Below are 27,548 nucleotides of genomic sequence, written 5' to 3'. Positions count from 1 at the left end.
AAGGGCCAGTGATCACCCCAGGTTGGTGGGTCCCTGTGATGGAGGTCTGTGTATGTCTGAACTTGAGACCCTAAAGTCAAGTGCTGTGATCAATGAATCCTGACTATTTGGAGACCTGATCACTGCAAGTCCAGACAAGTGTCCAGCGTCAAGGACTGGAGTCCTGGAGGTGGCCTGTCCTGGGGTTGGAAGCCTGTCTGTGTATGTGATTGGCTAGTTAGATGAATGAGAAAGGGGCTTGGTTTGTTGCATGTGTTGTGCTGCTGAATATTGTGATCATGCTATATTTGCAAGACTTGTGGGCTGCCTCCAGCCCATAGTTGGAGGATTGTGTTAGATGTTAACACAAACACATTTTCACTGTGTTTCACTGTACATGTGATATTGTAACTATATGTGCTGTGTGTGACTGTGTTTCATGTTTTTTAGTTATTATATTTTTTCTCTTTTTGTATTTCAAAGAATCAAAGTACACTTATAATCAAAGTATGTATAAATTATAGAATCATGAGATTTGCTTACTCACAGGTATCCACAAAGCAAGAAACCTGAAAGAACCTAATTAAGGAAAAAAAGATAAAAGACCAACACCCGATACGCAAGAGAAAGAAAAAACACGGCTCATGCAAACAATTAAAGTGAACATCAACAAGAATTTTGCATAGTTTGTTGGGTTTTTTTTTCACATTTGATGTTTGTCCATTCTGTTGGGTGCAGTCTTTCATTGATTCTCTTATGGTTATTGGATTTATTGAGTATGCCTGCAAGAAAATGATTCTCAGTGTTGTACTTTAATAATAAATTTACTTTGAACTTTGAATTTTTGCATCACCAGTATCCATGTTGCAAATAGGATATTTGGTATTGTCATCCAGTTTTGATCACATCAGATTAAGTACTGACAACTCCCACAAGATGCCAATCAATGTTTCAATGCCTTTTATTATTAAGAAAACACAGACATACAGTGTCACATAACCACCTCTTCTGTAACTCCATAATTAGTAAAGATACCTTGCGTTGACTGGAAGCCAAGTTAATCATTTTGAATTCCTTTTGCTTTTAAATTAACTGCAATTGAAATTTCTCCATAGTTACAGAAGCAAATAATATAATAGTATTACACCAAATCACTTCTGGGCCCTCTCAGAGACATTAATCCTCACAAATATCCAGGATTCCATCCCTGCCAAAAATATAGAATGTTTCATTAATCTCATTTTCATTACGTCCATTATGTATCCAGTGTCAAGTTGCGTTCATTGCTTTTGAGAAGCCAGCATGATCAGTTCTTCATTATCCTGGCACTTTACGTATAAATTCAGCCTTATTGACTTGAGTTTCAGTGCAATATTTCTAACAATAAATAAAATGACTTGACCATGATATTGAAAACTCAGGCGATAATGAAGGCAGAAAATTAGAAGACCGAATATTGAGGTGAAACTATTCTCAGTGGCACCAATGCACAAATATTGGTTCAGTGCTGGATGAGTTGTTCGAAGTTCAAAGTTGAAAGTTCAATGTAAATTTATTATCAAAGTTCATGTATGTCATCATATACAATCGTGAGATTTATTTTCTTGTGGGCATACACAAAAAATCCACACTAGAATAATAACAATACAATAATAGAATCAATAAAATACTGCACCAACTTTGGCATTTAACCAGTGAGAAAAAGACAACAATCTGTGCAAATACAAAAAAGTAATAATTAATAAATAAATAATCAAAAAAAGTATCGAGAACATGAGATGAAGAGTCGTTGAAAGTGAGTTCATAGGTTGTGAGTACAGTTGAGAGATGGACAAATGAAGCTGAGTGACGTTACCCCCGCTAGTTCAAGAGCCTGATGGTTGAGGTGTAATAACTGTTCCTAAACCCGGTGGTGTGAGTTCTGAGTCTCCTGTACCTTCTTCCTGATGGCAGCAGTAAGAAGAGATGGGGGTCCCATCTCTTGGGTGGTGGTGTGGTTCCCTGATGATGGATGCTGCTTTTCTGTGACAACACTGCATGTAAATGTGCTCAGTGGCAGGGAGGGCTTTACCCGTAATGGACTGGGCCATATTCACTCCATTTGTAGGGTTTTCCATTAAAGGGCAGTGGTGTTTCCATAGCAGACTGTGATGCAGCCAGTCAATATACTCTCCACCACACATGCACAGAAGTTTGTTGAAGTTGTATATGTCACGCTGAATCTTTGCAAATTTCTAAGGAAGTAGGAGTGCTGCTGTAATTTTTTCATAATTGCACTTACATGCTGGGCCCAGGACAGGTCCTCTGAAATGATAGAACCGAGGAATTCTAAGTTGCTGACCCTCTCCACCTCGATTCCCTGATGAGGACAGGCTCATGGACCTCCAGTTTCCTCCTGAAGTCAATAATCAGCTCCTTGGTCTTGCAGATATTGTGCGAGTGTTTGTTGCCGTGGCTCCGCTCAGACAGAGTTTCATTCTCCCTTCTATACGCTGATAGTGTGTCCGATTAAATAAGCATGACTTTTAAAGAAATCACAGGCTACTGTCAAAGTCTTCCGTTTACCACCACTCCAGTTTCTGCAAACGTAATTGTCAGCCAAGAATGGGGTCGCTGATGGCACAATTTTGTCACTAGGGATTCTGCAAATGCTGGACATTCAGAGCAACAAATGCAAAATAAAGGAGGAAATGTGCAGGTCAGGCAGCATCTATGGAAAGGAATAAACAGTCGATGTTTCAGGCTGAGACGCTTTATCAGAGCTGGAAAGGAAGGGGGAAGAAGCCAGAATAAGATGGTGGGGGGGGGGGAGGGCAAGGAGTATAAGCTGGCAGGTGATGGGTTAAACCAGATGAGAGGGAAGGTGGGTGGGTGAAGTGGGCGGGGGGGGCAAGAAGTGAAAAATTGAGAGGTGATAGGAAAAGGTAAAGGGCTGATGAAGAAGAATTTAATAGGAAAGGAGAGTTGACCATAGGATAAAGGAAAGGAAGAAAAGGCACCAGAAGATGATGGGCAGATGAGGAGAAAAGGAAGGTAAGAAGGGAGACAGATTGGGGAATTGAATAAAAGAAAAGGGGAAGCAAGAAAAAAATTCCACGATGTTAGAGAAATTAATGTTCAGGTTGTAGGGTACTCAGACAGAATATGAAGTCTTGCTTTTCTACCTGAGAAAGTCCTCATCATGGCTGTAGAAGAGGCCATGGATCAACGTTATCAGAATGGGAATGGAAAGTAGAATTTAAATAGGTGGCCACCAGGAAATCCTAACTCCTGTATTGGACAGACTGGAGGTTGTCATTGAATTAATTCCCCGCTCAATATTGGGTCTCACCAATGTAGAGGAGGCCACACATAGCGCACTAAATATAGAAAATTACCCTGACTGACTCACAAGTGAAGTACATGCACTATTTTGACATCTTTTGGGACTGAAACGGAGGAATGATTTTGTGATGTAGTCATGGGTTTCGGAGAGGAAGTTCAGATGCATTGGTGCCTTGCCAAGAATTAAATTTTGGTCTGGGAAGGGCTGATGGCGATCAGAACCATGGGCCATGGTTGCAGAGGTGAACAATGGGAGAGAGGTGTACGTACGCAGGGGAATGTCACAAGTCGACTGTGGATCAAGGGTAAATTAATCCAGGAAGTTTCCCATCATATTTCTGGAACTTTGTAAAATTTCCATAAAAAATTTGAATTTGCTTCATTGAATTAATGCTATATTTTTAAGCAAGTATATTTTAATTCTGCAAGTATCACCATGGAAGATGTGTGGTCCACAAATCTTTCCCTGGTAATTTTTATTACTGAATGTTATATTCAAATGAAATCATTTCCTATGAACAAGTTTAAAGATTTTAAAGATAAGATGAGTTGTATTTGTCACATGTACAATACTGTGGAAAGTCTTGGGCACATATATTCAGCAAGGGTGCCGAAGACTTTTCCACAGTACTGTATTTGTCAACGTGGACTGGAGAGCGTGGGAGCAAAGGATGTTGGGAATGATGAGGGTGAAGCGGTGAGGGACAGGTGGCAGAGAGGAGTGCCGGGGGGGGGGCGGGGTGGTGGCGTGGGTGCAGGCACACCCAGCCCTGAGACACCAGGCAAGGTCATTTGATTCAACAATTGGCTGACTGATCATTGCAAAAGGTCTGTCTGGTCTTTGCACTCCCTTCCCTCTCTCTCTTCCCTTTTTCCCAACAATGATTCCCCTCTCCCTGCTCCCCTTCCCACTCTCAGCCCACATATGGGAATCAGGTTTATCATCACAGGTATGTCATGAGTGGCACTGCAGTGCGATACATACTGCAGGCGCTCTGGGTATATACATGTGCCTGTGAGTTTTGCACAGGACTGCACTCCAACAAGGTGAAACATAGAGTGAAGTGCAGCGTTTACGTCAACGACCAACAGAGTTGGAGACGTGCTGGGGTGGGGGGGGGTGGGAGGAGCGGGAGGAGCGAGGTCAGCCTGGAGATGTAGCCATGCTTCTGACACCAACATTAGCATGCCCACAACTTACTAACCCTTGCTTGTCTTTGCCGTGTGGAAGGAAAGCAGAGCAGGCAGAATTTAGGTGTTACCATGATCGTATGGTAGGAATCATACAAAATCCTACCTTGGCGCCTCACCGTGGCGTAGGAGTGACATTGGCCGAACATCAGCGAAGCACGGCGGAGATTCGTTCTCTGGCAGGTCTAACCTAGCCGTGAAGGTGATGTTTCATTACTATTCTATATACTAGACCAGATCCAGTAATAGGATCGTGGCTAGCCAAGTCAAGGAAGTAAGCATGCCTTTGCTGCTTTGTAGGTTATGCCTCTTCAGGCAAAGGCTGCACCCAAAGAGGACGCCGGCAGCAGGGCGTCTGATGGTGTCTGTGGCAGATGAATCCAAAAGGGTCAATGGTACAGCCACCTTGGTGGCATGCGGAGGAACCAGAGTGCTGGCCAACGGACGGCATCACTAGACCAGTTAGTTGTCACTGCAGGGCAGCTTCCTTATCCGCGAAGTGTGTTACACTCCTGTGTACCACTTAGCATCAGATTTGGAAGCCCACCACTGTATGGTGGGTGCACGACACCGGCTGTCTTATTACTGTGTAAGGTGTGCAGTCAACATCGAAATCGATGGACAGCCAAAGAAGATGGTAGGAATGTAAATCAATAGACTTCAAACTGTGATTCAAACCTGTTCTGGTGACCTGAACCATTAAGTATTTGTTGAGTCAGCACCAATTAAGCCTCATGAACATTGGACCATTAGACCTGCTGTTGACCATAATCAGTCCTCGCATTGATAAGGTGTCAACTTATCACAGAGTCTTGTCCTTCATACTTTTGCCTGAATTCTAAAGTTCTTTGGGCTGATAATGTGCTGATTTTCCTAGATGACAATCAACAGAATTGATGTCAATGAGAAGGCAAGAACATTAAAGCATTAGAGCAACAATGTGGCATTGTACTGACTGTTGAACGGTATGGAGAAAGAAGCCAACAAACCAGAATTTACGTAAATGAATTTAATGAAGCTAGTTCTGATCCTCATTTGACACTTTTGACAAAAGTACTGTGCAGATAGCACCTTTTTATAAGGACTTTGATGTGTAAAGCTTTTATGCTGTTCTGTCCTATTTAGGAGTTCCTTGGGCAATGTTTCATTTTTTTGATTAGAAAAAAATGTGTTCTCATTACAGAATATCTCTCTGGTGCTTTGTTTTCCCTCTCCTCTCTCTTCCCCTTTCTTCAACTGTGATTCCCCTCTCAATGCCCCCTTCCCACTCTCAGTCCACCATAAAGACCCCTATCAGAAATAGGTTTATCATCACTCACATATGTCATGAAATTACTGCAGTGCTGTGCAACACATAAAATTACTATAGTTCTGTGCAAAAGTCTCAGGCACCTAAGCTATATATATATATGCCTGAGACTGCACAGTACTGCATATTATTTCTGGAGATTATATTGGGAACTATTAGGTAAGAGAAGAATGGCAGATGGAACCAGATGGGGACGAGATCCTGTAGGTGAAATATGTGGCTAGTAGGTGGGGGCTGGACCATGGACTGGAGGTTGGAAGCCCAATGTCTGAGAGTCTGGTGACTAGAGGCCCGGAGGTGGCTTGTCCTGGGGTTGTGACTGGGTGTGAGGTAGGCGGGAGGATGGGAGGCTTTATTTTGTTCTTGTCCTGCCAAAGGCTCAAAGCGTCAACTGTACTCTTCTCCATAGATGCTGACTGGCCTGCTGAGTTCCTCCATTTTGTGTCTGTTAGTCAGAGTCATACTTTATTAATCCCGGGGGAAATTGGTTTTCGTTACAGTTGCTCCATAAGTAATAAATAGTAGTAGAATCATAAATAGTTAAATAGTAATATGTAAATTATGCCAGTAAATTATAAAATAAGTTACTTGAATTTCCAGCGTCTGCAGATTTTCTCTTGTTTTGTTGTTACTGTTGCTGCTTGCGTTGTTCTGTCAAACGCAGCAGAAGAAAGCAGCAATTGGATTTGGATTAAAATGAAAGACAACAACTGGGCTGCAAGATGAAGACAGGAGGGTATGGAACTGAGGGGGGTGTATCTGGGATGCCAGGTAGCACCGTTGAGCCCTCTGGAGACGTCGTGGGCTTATCAACGAAACGTCAAAGAAGGAGGGTGCCCACCTGATGACCCCGATGACATACCTACCCTCCTTGTCACCACTCCAAGCCCACTGCCAACATCAACAGTGCCGACTTACCATAGGGATTGAAATATCAAGTCCTAGTAGCTCAACTGCTGAACATTATGAGACTGCTCTGTTAAGCTGGAATGTTACGCGATGCTTGAGCGTTGCCCCCAACACATGCTTTAGTGCGTTGGTCTCTCACGCAAATGACACATTCAACTTTATATTTTGATGTATACATGATAAATAAATTTGAATCTGAATCTGGACTGAGGTCTTGAGAAATCTAGAGATGATGTGGAGTGGAACTAAGAAGAATTGCCCTCATCTCATCCTTGGGAATGTTGGTTATTAATACAAAGGACTTATTTCACTGTACATTTCGATGTATATGATGGTGGTGCGACGCAGCACACAGCGGCCACTCTGGAATTAATATCTGTAATCTGTCAAGTAGGATGCCGTGCACAATCCTGATTTGATGGAGATGGACATGAGAAGCACGGAGGAACATCTGGAGAAACTTCTGAAATGCTTGCTTCACCGCCGCTGCTACTGTGCGATCCAGAATCTCCAGAGGGGAAGGCCCTGAATCCTTGGCTTTGCCTGTTGCTTGGCGGCTGGGGCTGGGGTTGAAGCACTCGGCAGAGATGGTGCTCGGTGTCGGACGGCTGGTTGGAGGCTTGAAGTTTTCAGACGGACTCAGAGTCGGCTGTGGTTGGGTGCTTCCAGGGTGCTGCATCGGCGAGTTTGCGGCACTGGAGGTTCATGGCAGGGAGAATTTTTCTTCCTTCTACCGTCTGCGTGAGATGATGGGGCTATCGGGTCTTTGAGACATTTTTTGACAGTGCCCATGGTCTGCTCTTTCTCAAATTACGGTATTGCTTTGCACTGTTGTAACTATATGTTATAATTATGTGGTTTTTGTCAGTTTTAGTCTTGGTCTGTCTTGTGTTTAACATAGAAACATAGAAAATAGGTGCAAGAGTAGGCCATTCGGCCCTTCGAGCCTGCACCGCCATTTATTATGATCATGGCTGATCATCCAACTCAGAACCCCGCCCCAGCCTTCCCTCCATACCCCATGAACCCCGTAGCCACAAGGGCCATATCTAACTCCCTCTTAAATATAGCCAATGAACTGGCCTCAACTGTTTCCTGTGGCAGAGAATTCCACAGATTCACCACTCTCTGTGTGAAGAAGTTTTTCCTAATCTCAGTCCTAAAAGGCTTCCCCTTTATCCTCAAACTGTGACCCCTTGTTCTGGACTTCCCCAACATCGGGAACAATCTTCCTGCATCTAGCCTGTCCAATCCCTTTAGGATTTTATACGTTTCAATCAGATCCCCCCTCAATCTTCTAAATTCCAACGAGTACAAGCCCAGTTCATCCAGTCTTTCTTCATATGAAAGTCCTGCCATCCCAGGAATCAATCTGGTGAACCTTCTTTGTACTCCCTCTATGGCAAGGATGTCTTTCCTCAGATTAGGGGACCAAAACTGCACACAATACTCCAGGTGTGGTCTCACCAAGGCCTTGTACAACTGCAGTAGTACCTCCCTGCTCCTGTACTCGAATCTTCTCGCTATAAATGTCAGCATACCATTCGCCTTTTTCACCGCCTGCCGTATCTGCATGCCCACTTTCAATGACTGGTTTCTGTGATATCATACTGGAGGAACATTGTATCATTTCTTAACGCATGCATTACTAAATGACAATAAACGAGGACTGAGTGTCCTCATAATCTAATAATCTAATATGTGGTCAATAAATCTGAATCTGAAATCTCCACCAGGAGGGAGATGAAAATAGGTGATGAGGAGCTGGAGGGAGGATATGATTTAGGAAAGTGATCGACTTCCTTCCTTATGGTCCATTACACCAATGGCTTTTAGGACAGCAATGAAGTTCCTCCATCTCTGGTGGTGTTCAGGGCTTGCTTCATCATGTCAGTAGCTTCCTCTCAGTTTTCACTGAAATCAGTAATGCAAGTACTGAGTAGAGACTCAGGAATATCGTCACACTCAGTTGTAGAATGATTCTTCAATGCTATTTCCGTAACAATTTTGTCTTACCAGTCAGGGTTGTTACCCCCAAACCTGGAGGACCGGAGAACCAGAGGACCTCTACCCTTTAATCTGTTTGGCATGGGTGACCCTGCCAAAAGCCAAAACATGATGGCCTGACTCCAGCCAGCACAGCTCTCTGGATCATCGAGGCACACAAGCCTCCAAACAATGACAAGACTGTAGTCCTCTTGGAGGGAACAGCTTCTAGATGCTCCATATTCCAGCACCCCCCCTCTCTTGAGTCTCTATCTATCTGATGTTAGCATGGGGGAGAACGGGATATGATGATGTGATTAGAAGGATTTAAACCTGTCTGTTTTTGGGTGTAAAGCTTCAGGTATTATTTCTGACTTATATCATTATATAAAGGGATGTTAATGCCTGTTTAATGCTTTTAGTTGTTATGTCCCGTTCACCTGCTTGACTGTGGTATGTCCTTAGACTACTTTGCTACCATATCAACTTACACCGGTATTACCACTGCCATTAAACACCTGATGACAATTCAATTACTCTTAAGGAAATAGTTTATGGCTTATACATTTACTGCCCTGACCTTTGATTAGAGCTATTTGTTAAACTAGATATGAGACAGCAGTGGGAAATTGCTATCACTACTAGATACATCAACTGAGATATTTTAACTGGAACTGTGAGGTAATTGTGTTTCTGTTGAAACAATTTGTCCAAGTGTATTCAGGCTATGAATTTGACCAGCTTACACTGAACGACCTCAAGATATGAATCCTTCAGTATGGGCACTTCCACTTTTTTGCCATTGGTGGGTATCTTAAGGACTGTTTTTCTGGTAGTAGAAAATAATCTCTATCTTCAATCTGTTTATTTTTCCTGCCCTGAGTTAAACAAACCTGTCACTTCTTAAAACAAGCCAGTAATTCAATGAGCTACAAGGAACTTTCAAAGTCTAGATTAATTCTTGATCTCCCTGAATTCCCTACTGTGGTTTAAAACTTATTGGTCAGATGGCATTTGGAAGTAATTTTGGGGTCCATATCTAAAGAATCATGTACTGGACGTGGAGAGTGAACCCATGAATGAAAAGCTTAATTTTTGAGGAATGTTTGATGTTCATGGATCTATACTCAGAGGGATCCAGAAGGAGTGACGGGGGCAATCTGCAATCTCATTGAAACTCACTTTATGCAGAGAGAATGATTCCTCTAGTGGAAGAGTCTACGATCCAAGAACACAGCCTCAGAATTAAGAGATGATCCTGTAAAACTATGATGAGGAATTTCTTCAGACATTGGGTGATAAATCTGTGGAATTCATTGCAAGAGAGAGCTATAGAGGCTAAGTCATTCAGTGTATTGAAGACAGAGATTGACAGGTTCAAGCCTGCGAAGTGGTTAATGTTGATAGGAAGAAGGTAGGAGAATGGGGTTAAGAAAACAACAATGATTGAATGGCAGAGCATAGTCAATAGACTGAATAACATGTCTGCTTCTATATCTTTTGATCTCTCAATTTATCTTCTCGATGCTTTTGGACTTTTTTTGGTCTACCTGCACCATTCTTCCTCTGCTATTGTAACACTTTATTTTGCATTCTGCCTTTCTTTTACAAAGTTCACATTAAAATTAGTATCAAAGTACATATATGTCAGCATAAAATAATCTGAGATTCATTTTCTTGCGAGCATTCACAATGGAACAGAGAAATTCAATAGGATCTATTGAAAAAACACACAAAGACTGGAAAAAAAACCCATGTGCTAAAGGAGACAAACTGCAAAATTTAAAAAAATAATAAATAATACTAAGAACATGAGTTGTAGAGTCTTTGAAAGTGAGTACATAGGTTCTGGAATTAGCTGAGGTGATCATCAAGTTTGCCGATGACACAACTGTGGTGGGTCTCATCAGCAAGAACGATGAGTCAGCATACAGAGAGGAGGTGCAGCGGCTAACAGACTGGTGCAGAGCCAACAACGTGTCTCTGAATGTGAACAAAACAAAAGAGATGGAGGTTGACTTCAAGAGAGCACGGAGCGACCACTCTCCGCTGAACATTGATTGCTCTTCCATTGAGATCATTAAGAGCCACCAAATTTCTTGGTGTTCACCTGGCAGAGAATCTCACCTGGTCCCTCAACACCAGCTCCATAGCAAAGAAAGCCCAGCAGCGTCTCTGCTTTCTGCGAAGGCTGAGAAAAGTCCATCTCCCACCCCCCCCCATCCTCATCATATTCTACGGAGGATGTATCGAGAGCATTCTGAGCAGCTGCATCACTGCCTGGTTAGGGAATTGCACCGTCTCGGATCGCAAGACCCTGCAGCGGATAGTGAGGTCAGTTGAGAAGATTATCGGGGTCTCTCTTCCCACTATTACAGACATTTACACCACACGCTGCACCCGCAAAGCTAACCGTATTGTGAAGGACCCCACGCACCCTCACACAAACTCTTCTCCCTCCTGCCATCTGGCAAAAGGTACCGAAGCATTCGGGCTCTCACGACCAGACTGTGCAACAGCTTTTTCCCCCAGGTCATCAGACTCCTCAATACTCAGAGTTTAGACTGACATCTACATCATTTATTATTATATTGTAATTTGTCCTCTACTGTGCCTATTGTCTTCTTTATTAATTATTGTACTGCCCTGCACTGTTTTGTGCACTTTATGTAGTCCTGTGCAGGGCTGTAGTCTAGTGCAGTTTTTAAAATATTGTTTTACGTAGTCTAGCATAGCCTTGTGCTGTCTCACGTAGTCTAGTGTAGTTTTGTGTTGTTTCATGTAGCACCATGGTCCTGCAGGAATGTTGTTTCATTTTTACTGTGTACTGTACCAGCAGTTATGGTTGAAATGACAATAAACTTGACTTGACTTGACTTGAGGTGAGTGAAGTCATCCACATTGGTTCAGGAACCTGAAGGTAGAGGGGTTAATAACTGTTCCTGAACCTGGTGCTGTGGGACCTAAAGCTCTTGTACCTCCTTCTTGAGGGCAGCAATGAGAAGAGAGCATGGACTAGATGGTGGTGATCCTTGATGATCGGATATAGCTTCCTGTGTTGGTGCTCCTTGTAGAGATGCTCATTGATTAGGAGGCCTTTTCCAATGTTGGACTGGGCAGTATTCGTTACTTTTTCATAGGCTTTCCCACTGGTGCTTCCATACCAGGCCATGATGTAACCAATCTGTATATTCTTTACAGCGCATCTATAGAAGTTTGTCAAAGATTTAAATGATATGCTGAATCTGTGCAAAATTGTAAAAAAAGTAGAGGCTCTGCCATGCCATCTTTGCAGTAACAAATTATTTGCTGGTCCCAAGAGAGATCCTCTGAATTGATAATGGCTGGAACTTAAAGTTACTGTCCCTCTCCACCTCTGATTCCCTAATGAGGACTGGCGCATATACCACTGATTTCTTCTGCCTATAATCAATAAGCAGCTCTTAGTCTTTTCGGACGTTGAGTGAGATTTCATCCTACCCTGATGCTTGAATAATCGGTGTGAATGCGTGCAAGTAAAAACCTTTCATTGAATCTTAGTACATGTTACAGTAATAAACCAGCAGCAATACCAATACTGATTTCATCTGCCTTTTATAATTCAAGTATTTTCAACTGGACCATGCTAAGACCACCAAACTCAAAAACAGTAACTTCCCCAAGTAATAAGGCTGATCAACACCTTCATCTACTAACAATCCACCAACACTATCATTTCCAGAGTTACCTTATGTACAGACACTCCTGTGCCCAGCATTACTTTATGGATATATAATCAATCTATGTACGTAAGCTATGTTATACATTTATAGTTATTGTTTTTATTTCATTGTTGTGTTCTTTATCTTATTATTTTTTGTGCTACATTGGATCCAGAGTAACAATTATTTCATTCTCTTTTGCGCTTCTGTGCTGTAAATTACATTAAACAATATTGAATCTTGAACATAAATTGATTTCAACAGGCTGCATGAAGTAGGCTTAGCTTCCTTACCAAGTATCAGAAGTGAGTTCAATCAGATTCGGTTGAGAAGTCTTCTTCCTCAATCCAGTTGATAGTCAGTCAATGCTCTCTCTCTTGGTTTTAAAGAGCTAAATATGTTCCTTACAGGGCAAAATCAATAAACATCAAGTAAGGGAGGAGATCTCATTGAATCTTGTAAGGTACAGAAAGACCTGTATAGAATGTATGTGGAGAGCATGGTTCCATTAGTAGGTGAGTCTAGAATCCAAGGATTTTTTTAAATTAAGTGCAATCGTGAACAGTTGCCAGAATTCAGCCTCAGAATAAAGGAATGCTCCTTTAAAAGTGAGATGAGGAGGAATTCTTCAGCCAGAGGATAATGAATTTGTGAGATTCATTACCAAAAGGCTGTGGATACCAATTCATTGGTTGTATTTAACACAGCTTTGGATTGGTAAGGATGCTAAGGGTTACAGCGAGGAGGTGGGACAATGGGATTGGAAAAAAAGAATGATAGAATGGACGATGATTTGAATAGCCTAATTCCCCTGCAACATCTTATTTGCTCTCGTCTTGTCAAGAGCAACTAGGGATGGCCAATTAAATCCAGTCTCATACACCTAGAATGAAAATTAAAGAAAAATATTTCAGGACTGCTCCAGGTTGGGTGCAGAGGAGATAAGAAGGACCAGAAAATTGTAGCAACGAGGAAGGATTCTTTTTGTTGTAGCATTGGAGACAGAGGACTTTAAAGAAGTACATAAACTAATGAGAGCTTCAATAGTTAAACCTGTTTCTGTGAGCAGTGTCAAATACCAGTGGCTGTGGAGTTAAAACAACTGGCAGAAGGGATAAAAGATGAGAAGAGGCAATACAGGATGCAAGAAAGAGTGGTCGATACAGAAATCCTCAACACATTTAAACATTACTCTTTTGGTAGTTCATAGGGTACTATAGCAGAGAGCTCGCCTGTTTGACCCATCTAGTCCATACCAGCCCGATTTTCTTCCAAGTCCCATCTGCCTGCACATAGGCTGTAGCCATCCATACTTCTCCCATCCATATATCTATCCAAGCTTCTCATAAATTTTACAACTGAAGCTACATTTACCACTTCCACTGGCAGCTCATTCCACAATCGCACCACTCTCTGAGTTAAGAAGTTTCTCCTCAAATTCCCCTTAAGTATTTTGCCTTTCACTCTTAACCTATGACCTGTAGTTCTGGTCTCACACAGCCTGAGCAGAAAAAAGCCCGCAAGTATTCACCTATCAATTCTGCCATCCACTTTAAGGAGTTTGTACGTTTTGTCTGAGACCACATGGCTTTCCTCCAGGTGCTGTGGTTTCCTCCCAAATTCCAAAGACATACAGGTTGGCAAGTTAATTAATCACTTCTGGGCTGTTGGGCAGTGCAGGTTCATTGGTCTGGAAGGATATGTAACCATGTCTAATGAACAGTCAATGTTTCAGGTCAAGATCCTTCATCAGGACATAGCTGCTGCATGATATGCTGAGTTGCTCCAGCATTTTGTGTGTTGGATAAGTAAATGTTCAAGGGTCATTTAGAAATCTGATGACAGATGGGAAGAAACTGTTCTTGAATCACTGAGAATCCTTTGGCTCCTGTACCATATGGCACAATTGTCACTGATAGATGCTGCTGTCTCAAGGTTCTGTCCCTTGCAGACATCTTTGATGGTGGACCCCTTTGGGAATAATTCCTTCGGAATGTGAAGAGTGGAGGGGGGAGGAAATAAAGTGTGACTTGTGGTAGGATTTAGATAATGTGAGGAGGGTGAACTACTAAAAGCTGGTTGGGTGGAAGATAGACAGGAATTCCAGGATACATTATTTATGACAACAGTAGCATACTATTGTATATTTATGTAACTATATGTCATCTAAGCACTTTGTGTCCACTTGTATGTCTGCAGAATATTTTTATTAACTGTTAACATTATTATGTTAATCGTACTTTATGTGTGTATGTGATATATGTACTGTGGTTTGTGCCTTTGTCCCAGTGAAACCTTGTTACTTTTAGCTGTATGTGTGTTTGGGTGAATTAATTGAACTTGTAATTAAACTCTCTGGTTTTGGGCCTGGATAAAGAGGGTGATTAAGGAGGGCTGAGAAATAAGGAGAACACATTGGCTGAAAAGAAAGGAAAACGTATTGAAAGGAATCTGAACTGTTGAGTATTTCCATCTCTCAGCTTTCATTTCATATTTCCAGAACCTGCGGTATAGTTTTTGTTTTAAAATAAATTAACTATTCACATTCCCCTTCCCATTAAAAGGAACTTGTGTAAAACTGTCTCAGTTAACAGATACCTCTAGTCTGTTCTGCTGTTGATTTGGTCTATCCACAAACCTGCTCTGAACACTAGCTTCCCGCCCGCCGCTGAGGTCTGAACTAGTTCAGATCGCAGCACAGTCAGGTGGCAATCCCTCGAGCACAGACTCCCCAACGGGACATTCTGGATCCTGGATGTTACAACTTTTATTCACTGTACCGTTTTGATCCCTGGCGTAACTGGAAACTGTCTGCAAATAGCAGCTTCAGGTACTGGAGCATGGGGATTCATCTGTAGAGTGATCTTCCACGGACTTTGCATGGGAATGATTGCTTCCCCAGGTAGCCTTTGCAAATCCCACATGGCACTTCTCCAATCAAATATCTGTGGCCATTGACAGCATCTTGCTGCAAGGTTTATTCTGTAGAAATCCACTTGGGAGTTCAACACACTCTGCTTCCCAACTTCTGTTTACTGATCAGGAATAAATGGGCTTTATTAGATTAATATATCTGGAAAATGTCAGTAAAAAAAAAACTCTAGCTTGCTAGAGCTTTATCTAAACCATGTCAGGAGCAAATGCTTACACTGTATAGCCATCTGCTCCTACTGTCTATCTCACAGTGCACAAGTACCATGCTCAGCTGGGACCGAGGTCTCTCAAACAATATCTCATTCAGTTGTGTAAACTGCATCCTGGTTGGGGCCTCTCATACAATGCCTAATTTGATGAAGCCATGTGGGTTTGTGTCTGGATCGTTGCATCCCACTCTCTTCCTTTGGTTATCTATGCTTTAAAACTAAATTCACTTGTCAGGCTATGGATAAACACCAGATTGTGTAGCTGTACTCTGCTTCTTAACTGGCATGTTTTACATTCTTATCCATCTGCATATCATCTCATTTGAGGTTCCTTCACTGTCACTGCACACCCTCTTAACACAAAATGGAGAGTTGTGCTTCATGGATCTATCCATGAAAATTCTTTAGCATATCCACTCACTCATTGTGCAGCTTCTGACCTCTGATAGGGATACTGTGATAGTTGCTTGGGCAAATATGAGGTGATCCAGACGATATCTAATATTTACCTACAGTAAGTGTTCAGTGCAAATGATGAGTTGATCTTGTTAGACTTGGCCTATGCTTCATTATCATTCCTACCTTAGCTCTATGACAGAATAACCTTATGCAGCATTGTGCCTCCCAGCAACGTCAAGGCCTCGGGATACCTGAAACATTAATAGTTTCTCTTTCCTCAGATGCAGCCAGACCTGCATAGTGTGTTCACCATTTTCTATTTTCAAATTTCCAAATTTCCAACAGTTTATTGCTTCACTTTCATCACAAGGCCTAGTTGTCCACAGTAATCATTAAAGCCTGATCAGTGCTGCAACTGTGTCACAGATTCTGAGCCCTAGCTGTCAGGAATTTAGATACTGATGAAAAATTCAAGTAGTTAAAGAAACATTAACAAGAATTTAGAAAATAATTACACTAAATTATTCATTGAATGAAAAGTAATTAAAATTTTAAAACTAATTAAATGTAGAAGAACCTTCTATTAAGTCAGTGGCTGCAGTAGATGTGGCAGGTGGTAAGGGGTCAGATGTCCCTCAGGTAGGCACATTAACAATATTTAAAAGCCACCTAGATAAAAGTACGTGTATTGGAGATGGATGTGGGCCAAATGCAGGCAGATGGACTAACAAACTGGGCAACACAGTCAGCATAGTTGAGTTGGATTGAAGGGCCTCTTTCCATGCTGTGTGACTTTATTACTCAACTTATCTACCACGGTGCACAGATAGAGTGGGAGTTTGGACACCTCCGTACATCTGACCCGCAGTTGGTTCTGTGCTTCTGTAGTGTAATGCACAGGAGTGGATTGTACTGATACAGCCAACTGGCAGTTCTCACAGGACCCACCGGTGGCCTTATTAAATAAGTACAAGAGATCCTGTAGATTCTGGAAAAATTAAGCAATATCTTTAAAATTCTGGAGAAACTCAACAAGTCAGATGCCATTTATGAAGGGGAATGCACATTTGAGATTTTGAGCAGAGACCCTTCATCAGTTTCAGCCTAAAACATTGGCTCTTTATTCCCTTCCATAGATGTGGTTTGACTTGCTGAGTTCCTCCAGTATTTTGTGTGTGGTGGTCCCTGTCATTTTATTTCCCCACTTTTTCCTTTAGCTCACTTTGGTTTCACTCTCACCTTGACATTGGCTCAGCCACCTTATTTAACCACGTCCAATCTTGACGCTTGAATGCTGCCTTGGTAACAGGCATCTTTTGATTTATCCCGAGAGCAGTGTTTGAATAAACGTTCTCTGTATGTTCTGAAATGCATTTGTTGCAATGTCTGACACTTTTCCCTTCAGGTTTGAAAGGTGAAGAAAGCTGGAAACTAATTTTTCTTTCTACTAGAATAAGAATGTAATCTCAATGTATGTTCTTTATCCTTGAAGTAGATTAGATTAGATTATGAGGACACGCAGTCCTCTTTTATTGTCATTTAGTAATGCATGCATTAAGAAATGATACAGTATTCCTCCGGTGTGATATCACAGAAACACAGGACAGACCAAGACTGAAAAACTGACAAAAAAAACACATAATTATAACATATAGTTACAACAGTGCAAGCAATACAATAGCTTGATGAAGAACAGGCCATGGGCACGGTAAAAAAAGTTCAAAGTCTCTCGAAAGTCCCACATCTCACGCAGACGGGAGAAGGAAGAAAACTCTCCCTGCCATGCCCAACCACAGTCCGACTCTGAGTCATCTGAAAACTTCGAGCCTCCGACACCGAGCACCGAGCACCATCTCTGCTGAGCACTTCGACCCCAGCCCCGGCCACCAGCAGCAGGCAAAGCCGAGGATTTTGGGGTCTTCCCTCCGGAGATTCTCGATCACACAGTAGCAGCGGCAGCGAACCGGGTATTTCAGAAGTTTCTCCAGATGTTCCTCCTTGCTTCTCACATCTATCTCCATCAAATCAGAATTGTGTGCGGCATCCTACTTACAAACATGATATCATTTCACCGGAGAGCTGCGCACACTGCATGGCACCGCCATCTTCTCCTCCTGCCCAGTAATAAGTAATGTGATTATTTGAAGAAATTGTATAGTATAATGGATGGTCCTTGTTCTTCCAATTATCTTAATGTTGATTGAATGAATGCCAATGATTTCCACTGATACAGAAGTGCTGATGTGAATAATACTGTTTTTCTGTTGGTTATTAGAGATCCTCAGATACTGTAGACTGTGGAGAAAGGCAGCACTAGACAATGTAATGATGCTGAGAAACCTTCTATAGCCTGCTGACTGGTGGAGCAACTTTCTTAATTGTTACTGAGTGCAAACAATCCACTTAAGAATATACTGTAGGACCAAAGGAAACAGCAGTCGACATAATCAATCAACTGCTTAAGCTGATTTGATCTTGGCCTCAGGTCCGCTTTCTTAACTATTCCCCACTACCCTTGACTTTACTATTTGAAAATATATCTCAGCCTTGAATAAATTTAGTGACTCAACACTCCAGGAGAAGATATCCCTTCTCTTTGGACGTTGTTTTCTTCTTTTTCTAGTTTAAGTTTCCCTAACAATGGGAAACATACTTTCTCCATCTATCTTATAGTTTTTCTTTCAATAAAGTCATCTTTTCAGAAGAAATAGGCTGGGAGAAGGATTTATGTTGAACATAAATACCAGAATTGCTTTGTTGGGCTGAATGGCCTACTTGTCTAAATTCCCACTATGTCTCCCCTCTTACTTCTTCTCACCTGCCTATCACCTTCCCCTGGTATTCTTCCTTCACTTTCATCATTGGTCCACTCTGCACTACTATAACATTCTTTCTTCTTCAGCCCTTTACCTTTTCCACCTATCACCTCCCCTTCCCCTCCCCTCACATTCTTTGCTGGCTTCTTCACCTTTTCCAGTCCCAATGAAAAGTGTCGGTCAAAAATGTTGACTGTTTATTCCTTTCCATAGAAGCTGCCTGACCTGCTGAGTTCTTCCAGCATTCTGTGTTTGTAACTCTGGATTTCCAGCATCTGCAGAATCCCTATGGCCTATTCCCGTAACCCTATTCCTGTATTTTACTTCATCAGATAATTCGGTTGACTGTTTTTAAGGATAAAATATTGTTATGATTAGAGATGTTGGGTTTAGCTTTGCCTATACCAGGCATGTCAAAATTCATGTCAGAACCCTTTTATCATTTTCCCTTAGTAGACAAAAGAAAAAATGATTGATATATTACTTTCAGTAAAACACACATTGTTAAGGAAAATTGCTGGCTATGATGTGACAATATTAGTCCAATTACGCTGCACTCCCAGCTGCAGGATTCAATGTTTCACTTTGAGCAGAATACAATTTATAAAGTTTCTACACTTTGTAAGATACATGTAGCATCCACTTTAAAATTAACCTGAATATTTTATTATGTGGAAGTGACAAAATATTTTCTCATTACCACGGTTTGAGAGCAGAAAAGCATAATTTAAATCACAGAGCCCATAATTATGGTGAACTATGGAAAATATTAACTGAGGTCAACTGTAAATCAAAGTATTGACATTTTCAATTAAGTTTTGTTTTAATATTCTGTATTGCAGCCACTAAGATGGAATATGGCCACAACAGGAACAAGGCCTTATGAAAAATACACTCAGTGGCCACTTTATTAGGTATTCCTGTAAATCTGCTCATTTATGCACATATCTAGTCAGTCAATTATGTGGCAGCAACTCAATACATAAACACATGCAGACATGATCAGTGTTGTTCAGGTCAATCAGGCCATCAGAATGGGCAAGAAATGTGACTGAAGTGGCTTTGACTGTGGAATGATGGTTGGTGACAGACAGGCTGGGTTGAGAATCTTAGAAGTTGCTCAGCTCCTGCGATTTTCACACACAACACTCTCTGGAGTTCACAGAGAATAGTGAGAAAAACAAAAGCAAAGTGCGCGGCAGATCTGTGGGTGAAAATGCTTTGTTAATGAGCAAGGTCAGAGGAGGATTACAACAGTGATTCAAGCTGACAGGAAGGTGAACCACACATTACAATAGCCATGTGCAGAAGAGCATCTCCAAAAGAACAACACATTGAACCTTGAAGTGGATGGGCTATAGCAGCAGAAGACCACGAACGTAAACTCATTGGCCACATTATTAGGTACAAGAGACACGTAATAAAGTGACTACTAAGTGCAGAATGATGGAAGGATAGTTCGGTTGTGGTCACGTTGGAAACTCACAGTCATGCTGCGAGGAAAGAAACCCTTCAGCCTATCTAGTCACTGTTAACCACGATTCCTAGTCACATGTGCCTATGTTGGGCCTGTATCCCTCCATACCTTTCCTATCCAATGTAAATGTTTAAGTGCCTTTTAAATGTTGTTAATGTACCTGCCCCAGCCACCGGCAGCTCATTCTATCTACAGACCACTTCCTGGGTGAAAAAGTTGCTCTTCGGATTCCTATTAAGTATCTCCATCTCACCTTAAACCTATAGCTTCTAGTTCTGATTGTGTCCACTCAGCCCATCTATGCCACAGATAACTGTGCATACCTCTATAATATTACTTCTCATCCACCTGTACTCCAACGAAGAGAGAAGTCTCAAAGCATTCAATCTCTCTCGACAACTCAGTCCTTTATGGCCCAGCATCATCCTCATAGATCTCATCTGCCGAGTTGCTTGGAGTTGAGCACCTGAGTTACAGGGAGAGGTTGAATAGATTCAGATTTTATTCTCTGGAGCATAGGAGAATGTGTAAAAAGGTTGGGGGAGGGGAGGAAGAAGTACAAGGTGATAGGTGAAACTGGGCGGGGGGGTGGGTGAAGTAAAGAGCTGGGAAGTTGATTGGTGAAAGAGATAAAGGGCTGGAAAAGGGGGAATCTGATAGGAGAGCGTAGAAGACCATGAGGAAAGGGAAGGAGGAGGAGCACCGTGGGGGGTGGGGGGTGGGGGTTGATAGACAGGTAAGGAAAAACGAGGGAGAGGGAAACCAGAATGATGTAAGGGGGGGGCCATTACTGGAATTTTGAGAAATCAATGTTCATGCCATTAGGTTGGAGGCTACCCAGACAAAATATAAGATGTTGTTCCTCCAACCTCAGTGTGGCTTCATCGCAGCAATAGAGGAGGCCATGGACTGATATGCTGGAATGGGAATGGGAAGTAGAACTGAAATGTGTGGCTACCAGGAGATACCACTTTATCTCACAAATGGAGCATAGGTGCTCAGCGAAACAATCTCCCAATGTACGTCAGGTCTCACCAATATAGAGCAGGCACACCAGGAGCACCAGGTAGAGTAGGTGACTCCTACAGACTCACAGTAGAAGTGCCACATCACCTGGAAGGACTGTGTAGGACTCTGAATGGTCATGAGGGAGGAGGTGTAGGGGCAGTTTTAGCACTTGTTCGGCTTGCAAGGATAAGTGCCAGGATCAATGGGGAGTGGACCCTATGGAAAGCAGAAGGCACGGGACAGGGAAAGATGTTCTTGGTAGTGGGAACCCCTTGGAGACAGTGGAAGTTATGGAGAATTATGTGCTAGATACGGAGGCTGGCGGGGTGGTAGGTGAGGACAAGAGCAACCGTATACCTGGTGGGGTGGTGGGAGGATGGGGTGAGAGCAGATGTGCGTGAAAAGGAAGAAATGTGGGTGGGGGCAGCATTAATGGTGGAAGATGCCAAGCCTTTTTCCTTGAAAAAGGAGGATATCTCATTAGTTCTGGAATGAAAAACCTCATCTTGAGAGCAGACATAGCAGAGATAGAGAAACTGCGAGAGTCTCCAACCCTTTATCTTTTTTACCAACCAACTTCCCAAGTCTTCTCTTCACTCACCTCCCCCTCTCCCGTTTTCACCTATCACCTAACACCTTATGCTACTTCCTGCCCTCCCCCCCCACCTTCTTACTCTGACTTCTGATCTTTTTTTCCAGTCCTGATGAAGGGTCTCAGCCTAAAACTCAGTATAGAATATAAAAGAAGGGGGAGGAGAAGATGGCGGTGCAATGCAGCGCACGTGGCTGCTCCGAAATGATATCGTATGTGTTCACTAGGGGCCGTGCACAATCCTGATTTGATGGAGACAGGCGTGAGAAGCACGAAGGAACACCTGGAGAAACTTCTGAAATGCCTGCTTCGCTGCTGCTGCTACTGTGCGATCGAGAATTCCGGAGGGGAAGGCCCCAAATCCTCAGCTTTGACTATTGCCTATTGCCGGGGCCGGGGTCGAAGCGCTCGGCAGAGATGGTGCTCGGTGTCAGCGGGCTGGTTGGAGACTCAAAGTTTTTGGACGGACTCAAGAGTCGGCTGTGGTCGGGTGCTTCCAGGATGCTGCATCGGCAAGTTTGTGGCGCTGGAAGCTCACGGCAGGAAGAGTTTTTTATTCTTCCTTCTACCATCTGAGTGAGATGATGGGACTTTCGAGAGACTTTGAGATTTTTTTTTACCGTGCCCATGGTCTGTTCTTCATCAAATTATGGTATTGCTTTGCACTGTTGTAACTATATGTTATAATTATGTGGTTTTGTCAGTTTTTCAGTCGGTTTGTCTTGTGTTCCTGTGATATCATTCTGGAGGAAGATCGTATCATTTCTTAACGCATGCATTACTAAATGACAATAAAAGAGGACTGCGTGTCCTCATAATCTTAAAAAAAAAGCAAGGAAATAACACTGAGCCTTTATAAGACACTAGTCAGGCCAATTTGGGGTATTGTCAATAGATTTGGCTCCGTATCACAGAAAGGGTGTGTTGTCATTGGAGAGAGTCCAGAGATTGTTCACGAGCATGATTCCGGGAATAAAAGGCTTAACATATGAGGAGTATTTGGCAGCTGTGGGCCTATACTCACTGGAATTTAGAAGGATGTGGGGGGGATGTCATTGAAACCTATCAAATGTTGAAAGGATAAAGGGTGGATGTGGAGAGGATGTTGCCTATGGTGGGGGTATCCAGAACTAGAGGGCACAGCCTCAAAATTGAGGGGTGACCTTTTAGAACAGAGGTAAGGAGGATTATTTTTTAGCCAGAGAGTAGTGAATCTGTGGAATGCTCTGTCACAGACTGCGTAGGAGGCCAAGTCCGTGGATATATTTAGGGCGGAAGTACATTATTTCCTGATTGGTCAGGACTTCAAAGGATATGACAAGGTGCATGGGGTTGAGTGGGATCTGGGATCAGTCATGATGGAATGGCGGTGTGGACTCGATGGGTTGAATGGCCTAGTTCTGCTCCCATGTCTTATGGTCTTAATTCTTTGACTGCTTATTTCTTTCTTTGGATGCTGCCTGGCCTGTTGAGTTCCTCCGGCATTTTGTGTGTGTTGCCTTGTATTTCCAGTATCTGCAGATTTTCTTGTGTTTGCGAATGCATGTGGGTTTCTTTTTCCTCTCATTGTGGGTAAGACTAGAACTAGAGGTGATAGATTTAGGATGAAAGTTGAAAGACTTAGGGGGAACTGCTTCACTCAGAGGGTGATGTGGGTGTGGAATAAGCTGCCAGCAGAAGTGGCGGATGCAGATTCAATTGCAATATTTAAGGTAAGTACTCTGTACGTTGTTGAGTGAGATATGGAATACTATGGTCTGGGTTCAGGTAGATGGGACTAGGCAGAAATTCGAGCCGGCATGGATTAGTTAGGCCAAAGGTCCTGTTTTGTTCCTGTAGTGGTCACTGACTCCTTGACTCTTCCAGCTCAATGGCATCCTTCCTATAGCAGGGTGACTAAAAATGTTCCAAAAGTGGCTTCATCAACATCTATAAATGCAATGTAGCATCCAACATTATGCTCGCTGTCCTGACTGATGCAGGCCAGTGTGCCAAAAATCTAGCATAATTTTTACTCCAGTACTTTTCCATTACCTGCTTAGCTCTGGTAACCTTCAGCCTTAGCACATAGCTTAGAAACTTAGAGATATCTGGTCTGTTAGGATGTATCTATGCACACCTTCAGGCTGAGTACTAGTATTCACAATAAGTCCTCAAAATATTGGAGTGGACTGGTGCCTTTGTACTTTCTCAAAACATTCCCACATTCCAGACTAACACAATTTATCTTACAATCTTCCATTTTGTTAACACACTTTAGCATATACCAAGGAGGAATCAAATTTAACCCTTTCCTTACAATGGTTGGAAAGGTCATTCTTTTGTATCTTCTGTCCAATAGGAGAGGGGAGAAGAGAGAAGTGAGGGTGGGATTGGACCTTGATTTTTTTCCACTGCTTTCTCTAAGTAGTGGGAAGGCTGTTTTGCAGGGTGTACTGGTCTGTGTTCACAAGTCTCTACAGTTCCTTGGGGTCTTGGACAGTAACCACTTCAATGCCATTCCCCACTGGCCTTGCTGTCCTAGCCTTTGCCAGAGGCGTCTGTTGCCTGCTTCCAAATCCACCTCCCCCACCCCTACCCACACCCCCCACCCCAATCAGGGGGAAACTGTCAAAGTCAGAAATCATTGGTTCCTGTTCTTCCGCCTGAGAGAACAAACAACGACAATTTCCATCACTTTGAGATGAGACTAATAGGGTGATAATTAGCCAGATTTATCTATGGCCAGATGGTTCTTGTTGAGAATCACTACTTTATTTGCTCTTGGAATAATGCGAGATCACTCATCAAAGTTTGTGAAAATTGAAAAAACCGTAGATGCTGGAAATCTAGAGTATAAGCAGAAAATGCTGGAAATATTCAGCAATCGGACTGCATCAGTTGGAGCATAAAATGAGGATTTCCAGCATTTTCTCTTTCTGCTCTTTAAAGTTTCAAGAACAGTTACTTTCCTTAATTATTTAGTCCTTGAACCAATCAGCAAAACACTAATCACTACAGTTCAGCAACACTATGACCACTTTGATCACTTTGTACTCAGTGGACTTTTTTTGTTCTAATTGTGCTCTTTCTTCTAAAAAAATGTATGTAATTAATGTTTTCCTTGTGAATGTTGCTCACAGGTTGGTATGTACCAATGGTACAAGCAGTTTTTTCATTGCACCTGTGCATACATGCACTTCTGCATATATCAATGAACTCGACTCTAGAATCAAAATCAGGTTTAGTATCTCTGACATGTGTCGTGAAGTTTGTTAACTTAGCGGCAACAGTTCAATGCAATAAAAAATAGTTAAATTAATTACAGTAGTTATAGTGCAAAAACAGAAACAATAGAAGTGAGGTAGTGTTCATGAGTTCAACGTTCATTTAGGAATCTGATGGCAGAGTGGAAGAAGCTGTTCCTGAAGTGCTGAGTATCTGCCTTCAGGCTTCTGTACCTCCTTCTTGATGGTAACAATGAGAAGAGGGTATTTCCTGGGTGATAGGGGTCCTTAATAAAGCACGCTGTTTTTCTGAGGCACTGCTCCTTGAAGATGCCTTGGATGCTACAGAGGCTAATACCCAAGGTGGAGCTGACTAATTTTACATCCTTCTATGGCTTCTTTCTATCCTGTGCAATAGCAACACCCCCCCCCCACCCCCGCCAATACCAGGCAGTGATGCAGCCTTTCAGAATGCTCTCCATGGTACACCTAGAAACAGAAAAAAATCCCCTACAGAACAATACAGGCCCTTCGGTCCACAAAGCTGTGCCGAACATGTACCTACTTTAGAAATTACCTAGGGTTACCCATAGCCCCCTATTTTTCAAAGCTCCATGTACCTATCCAAGAGTCTCTTAAAAGACGCTATCGTAACCACCTCCACCACCGTCGCCGGCAGCCTATTCCACGCACTCACCACTCTCTGTGTAAAAAAACTTACCCCTGACATCTCCTCTGAACATACTTACAAGCACCTTAAAACCGTACCCTCTGCAGAAGTTTTTGACTTCAAAGTTCATCTTTTTCAGGTAGCTCCACGGAGAATGCATATGATGTTGATGAGTGATTAATAAACTCATCCTTTCAGTTTTAATTATAGTGAAAAAACAATTGGAGATGGTCCAGATTTTGAAGACAATGACACTACCACATCAACCCTTATCCTCGAGGCACATCTCAATCTTGAGATCAATCCTTATCATTGAGGTTCTGTGGAACTTCCACCTCAATCCTTATCACTGAAGCTCTGAGGAACACCACAATCCTTATCACTGAGGCTGTGTAGGACATCAGGACTCGTGCTGTGTGGTGTTTGTGTCATGTTCTGTGGTATGGTCATAGTGGAGTGAAGCCCAATCTTGCCCACAAATAGATAACAAACATTGTCAACTTGTTCACCCCTACTCGTCCTTGCTTGGCCAACTGTCAATAATATCAATGTTTCTGATATTCAAATGTTATTAAAAATTATGCAATTATTTACAATATTGGAGCAACATTTCAATAACATTTAAAAATGTTCCCGTTTAAGATGGCGCAGGTAAAGCTGTGCGACTACTTGCTGGTGGCAACAAAACAAAGGAGACAACTAAATACATTATTAATCACACTTTTTCTGGTGAACAATCACTGCAAACAATAATCTGTAACTTTCCTGTCAGAGTTGAGCTTTTGAACCACCTGTACTACCTGGCATTTTTTGCGGTGTGAACTGAAGTCTCCAAGGTGTAGGATGGTTGCGGCAAAGCATGTACAGGCCAAATCGAGGCTGCAGGATCCAGGTCCAAGACTGGGGAATGATCTAATGTTTGGCCATCTCTGGAGCGGACTTGGAGGCAATTTGCTGCAGCAGAACCGAGGCGACGCTGACAGAGTGGTGCCGGAGCTCGGGTAAGAGAGCGATGAAAGACCTGAGGTTGGATCAATTTTCGTGCTAGGTGAATTGGAAAGGTCAGGTTTGGCCAAATTGAGGCAGTGGGGCTTGGGCCCAAGAGCATATCGCAGTGGCAGGGCCTGAGTCTGCGAGCAAGGGACGACTGAGTTTTAGACTTAAGTGCCAGGCCAGATTGATAAAGTCAGGGTGTTGGTGCTGGAGGCAAGTGACATGCTAGTTCAACTCACTGCTCCATGAGATTTACTCGCCTCTGCACTGAACTGAGGCTGTGGCCTGAAACTAACAGACTTCTGTGGACTCAATTTCATGAACTTTAGTTCTGAAAACTACTTGCTTACTTTTATTGTTTGCACAATTTGATTTTTTTTTTCTCTCTGCACACTGGGTGTTTGACAGTCCTCTTTTGTTTTAATGGGTTCTATTGGGTTTCTTTGTTTTGTGGCTGCCTACAAGGAGTCAAATCTCAAGGTTGTATAAAGTATATGTACTTTGATAATAAATGTACTTTGACTGTTGAAAAAACACAATTAATAGAAGTTCCCTTTTACTGACAACTCCTATCATTTCAGTGGAATGGAGAACTCATGGAGGGATATTTAACAGAATTGTTCGTGTGAATTCTCATCAGTAATATTGGTGACCCCCCCCACCATAAATTCATCCTCTCCCTCTAGACTCAACTCTAGAGCACAGTTGAAAAAAGTAACACTTTTGTCAGCTGTTCTGAATTCTCTGATTGGACAAAAAATAGTGTTGTAAAGAAAGCTTTTGCTACATTGGCCTGCATAAATCAAAGTATTAAGTACAGGAGATGGGATGTTTTGTTGAAATTT

General features: G+C 42.4%; 1 protein-coding gene and 1 long non-coding RNA gene across 4 annotated transcripts in view; one reads left to right on the top strand and one right to left on the bottom strand.

Moving 5' to 3' along the window:
* il1rapl2 (interleukin 1 receptor accessory protein-like 2) overlaps positions 1–27,548 on the top strand; it is a 1,302,096-nt gene that overhangs the window by 217,137 nt on the left and 1,057,411 nt on the right. The window lies entirely within an intron of this gene.
* The window catches only part of LOC134353160 (uncharacterized), a 94,083-nt gene that overhangs the window by 35,731 nt on the left and 30,804 nt on the right, over positions 1–27,548 (bottom strand). For both annotated transcript variants that reach the window (XR_010019554.1, XR_010019553.1), the window contains exon 2: positions 12,693–12,802. This is a non-coding gene — a long non-coding RNA (uncharacterized LOC134353160). The remainder of the gene's footprint in view (positions 1–12,692; positions 12,803–27,548) is intronic.

The sequence above is a fragment of the Mobula hypostoma genome, chromosome 10 (genome assembly GCF_963921235.1).
Source record: "Mobula hypostoma chromosome 10, sMobHyp1.1, whole genome shotgun sequence".
In the NCBI taxonomy this organism is placed as follows: Eukaryota; Metazoa; Chordata; class Chondrichthyes; order Myliobatiformes; family Myliobatidae; genus Mobula; species Mobula hypostoma.
The sequence above is the reverse complement of the archived record's forward strand: the minus strand, read 5'-3'. Positions and strand labels throughout refer to the sequence as shown.